This window comes from Solanum pennellii, chromosome 8 (genome assembly GCF_001406875.1).
Source record: "Solanum pennellii chromosome 8, SPENNV200".
Classification (NCBI taxonomy): domain Eukaryota; kingdom Viridiplantae; phylum Streptophyta; class Magnoliopsida; order Solanales; family Solanaceae; genus Solanum; species Solanum pennellii.
Window position 1 is genome coordinate 5,472,523 of NC_028644.1, and position 3,911 is coordinate 5,476,433.

The window sequence follows — 3,911 nt, forward strand, 5'->3', positions numbered from 1 at the left end:
AAGCTATCCCAATGGCCACCAAATTCTATCACACATGCACGAAGCATATCCTCCAACACTTGAATCGTTCGCTCAGACTGTCCATCTGTCTGAGGGTGAAATGCAGTACTAAGGCCAACCTAGTACCTAATTCCGCATGCAATGTTCTCCAAAACATAGAAGTAAACTACGTACCTCTATCTGTTATGATGGAGAGTGGAACTCCATGCAACCGAACAATCTCTGAGATGTAAAGTTTGGCTAACTTCTCTGCATTGTAAGTCACCTTGACCGGAATGAAATGAGCAGACTTAGTTAACCTATCAACAATCACCCAAATAGAGTCATACTTACCCATTGTCTTTGGAAGACCAACCACGAAATCCATTGCAATTCTCTCCCACTTCCATTCAGGAATGGGCATTCTCTGAAGTGTTCCTCCGGGCCTCTGGTGTTCATACTTTACTTGTTGACAATTTGGACATTTGGCAACAAAATCAACAATGTCGCGCTTCATTCTACTCCACCAAAAGTGTTGCTTTAGGTCACGATACATCTTGGTTGCACCAGGGTGTATAGAATACCTTGAACTATGAGCCTCTGTCAGAATAGTGTTGATCAAATCATCAACACGGGGTACACATACCCTTCCCTTGATTCTCAAAACACCTTCCTCATCGATTGTTGCTTCTTTAGCCTCTCCTCGCAACACTTTATCTCGGATCCGGATCAATTTCTCATCATTAAACTGTTTTCCCTTGATCTTGTCAAGAAAAGAAGATCTCGCCTCCACACTGGCCAAAAATCCTCCCTTCTCATTTACTTCCAACCTCATAAGGTCATTAGCCAGAGTCTGAACCTCTCTAGCCAATGGGCGTCTAGAAGCTTGTAAGTGAGCTAGACTACCCATGCTCCCTGCTTTTCTACTTAAGGCGTCTGCCACCACATTAGCCTTTCCTGGGTGATACAAGATAGTGACATCGTAATCCTTCAGTAGTTCCATCCATCTCCTCTGTCTCAAGTTCAAATCTTTCTGAGTAAAGACATACTGTAGGCTACGATGATCCGTATAGACTTCACACTTAACCCCATATAGATAGTGTCTCCATTGCTTTAATGCAAACACTACCGCAGCCAACTCCAAATCGTGGGTCGGATAATTACGTTCATGCACCTTTAATTGCCTCGAAGCATACGCAATTACGTTCTTCTCTTGCATTAGCACTGCACCCAAACCAGAATAGGATGCATCACAATACACAATGAAGTTCTTACCCTCTACTGGCAAGGTAAGGATAGGTGCGGTAGTCAGCAAGGTCTTGAGTTTCTGAAAGCTTTCCTCACATTCATCCGACCATACAAATGGAACATTCTGCTTAGTCAAGTTCGTCAATTGGGAAGCAATAGAAGAGAATCCCTTGACAAATCGACGGTAGTAACTGGCTAAACCAACAAAGCTTCTTATTTCTGACACATTAGTAGGTCTTACCCAATTCTTCACTACTTCGATCTTAGAAGGATCCACCATCACTCCATCCTTAGAAACCACGTGCCCCAAGAAGGACACTGAATCTAGCCAAAACTCACACTTGGAGAATTTGGCATAAAGCTTTTTCTCCCTCAACATTTCCAACACAATTCTCAAATGCTCCTCATGTTCCTTCCTACTCTTGGAGTATATCAGTATATCATCAATAAATACGATCACAAAGAGATCCAGATATGGCTTAAAAATCCCGTTCATCAAGCTCATGAAAGCAGCAGGGGCATTCGTTAGTCCAAAGGACATTACCAAGAATTCATAATGCCCATACCTGGTTCGAAAAGCAGTCTTTGGCACATCTGCTGCCCGTATTTTCAATTGATGATAACCAGACCTCAAGTCAATCTTAGAGAAGACACAAGCACCTTGTAACTGATCGAACAAATCATCAATGCGAGGAAGAGGATACCTGTTCTTAACAGTTACTTTATTTAGTTGCCGGTAATCTATGCACATCCGAAGACTCCCATCTTTCTTCTTCACAAACAAAACAGGAGCACCCCAAGGGGATGCACTCGGTCTAATAAAGCCTTTCCCTAACAATTCTTGAAGTTGGGCTTTTAACTCCCTTAACTCTGCTGGAGCCATTCTATAAGGGGGTATGGAAATGGGACGAGTACCCGGCTCCAAATCAATGCAAAAGTCAATATCCCTGTCCGGTGGCATACCAGGAAGGTCTGCAGGGAACACATCCAGAAACTCACGAACTACCGAAACCGACTCAATCGAAGGTACTTGGGTAGTATCATCCCTGAGGTGTGCCAAGAACGCTAAACACCCTTTACTAACCATTTTCTTAGCACGAAGAAAGGAGATGATACGAACTGGAGTGGAAGTGTAGTCACCCTCCCACACTAACGGATCTGTCCCAGGCTTGGCCAACGTTACAGTTTTAGCATTACAATCTAAGATTGCAAAATTTGGAGAAAGCCAAGTCATACCCAGAATTACATCGAAATCAACCATTTCTAAGATAACCAAGTCTACACGAGTATTGCTACCCATAAAAGTCACCAGACAAGACCTATATACCTTTTCGACTATCACAGACTCACCCACCGGAGTAGAAACACGAATAGGCATGTCAAGCAATTCACAATGTAAATTAAGACCAGTAGCAAATGAGGAAGATACATATGAAAATGTGGAGCCAGGATCAAATAATACAGAAGCCATGCAATCACAAACCAAAAGATTACCTGTGATAACAGCATCTGATGTCTCCGCTTCAGACCGCCCAGGGAAAGCGTAACAGTGGGCCCTATCACCTGTCTGCCCGTTGCCCCTACCATGGGGTGTTGTAGTAGCTCCAATTTGTCCGTCACCCCGGCCGTTTTGGTGACCACCATTACCTCGGCCACCACGTCCTCCAGAATAACGGCCTCTACCATGACCACCTCTACCTCTAGCTATTGGGGGTCTATAACTCTGTTTTGGACAATTCCTCCTAATATGTCCAGTCTCCCCACATCCATAACATTCTCTGGGTCTAGCATAGGTCTCTGTGAAAATGACGGTGTCTGGGAATAACCTCCAACCTCAGAGGAATGTTGACCGGTCTGAGGTGGACCCCCAACTACAGTCTGTAGTGAAGACTGAATCGGTCGGACTGAGTAACCTCTTGACACTCAACCAAAAAATCGTTGGCATCCTCAGATTCAGCACCCTTGAAGACTGGAGGTTTCAATTTCAAGAACTTACTGAAATGTTCATGCTGATCGCTTGTCATTATAGGCCCTGTAGTCAGACGAGGAAACGTGCCTATTTCCAATGGAGCATCTATGCGGGGAGCCGCAGCGGTTGCCTGTTGTACTTCCGGAACCTGAAGTGTTGGTGCAGAAAACACTGGAGGTGTCTGGCCTTAATCAGATAACCAACTAAGATAGGTCAGAACCTGATTTATCATCTCTGGGGTAGGTTGGGGTGGCAATCCCTCATTCTGTACTTGTTCCTTCTCCCCTTCCTCACCCTCTATTACTACTTCCTCAGTCGGTGGAGGAGTCACCGCCCTAGTACCAGATGGGGCAGGTGCTTGTCCTCTTCCCCTAGAGGACGTCCTCCCACGACCTCTACCACGGCCTCTTGCCGTTGCTCTTCCTCGAGCTACAGCCCCAGCGGCTGGCTCAGACGCACCCTGTTCCGCCGGTGCTGGTGTTGGCGTAGTCGTTGCTCTAGTTCTAACCATCTGCGAAATAGAGTGAAGATGGTCAGATACCAATTTCTATCACCTAGATACCAATTGGATTCAAGTAATAGCACGAAAGAAAGAAAGAATGGAATTTTCCTAAAGTCCTATAGCCACTCAAAGAAAAGTAAAGGCGTCCCCCTACCGTTCCTTAGGACGCTACTAAACTCGTTCTTGTGTGATGAGACCAACGAACCTAAAGCT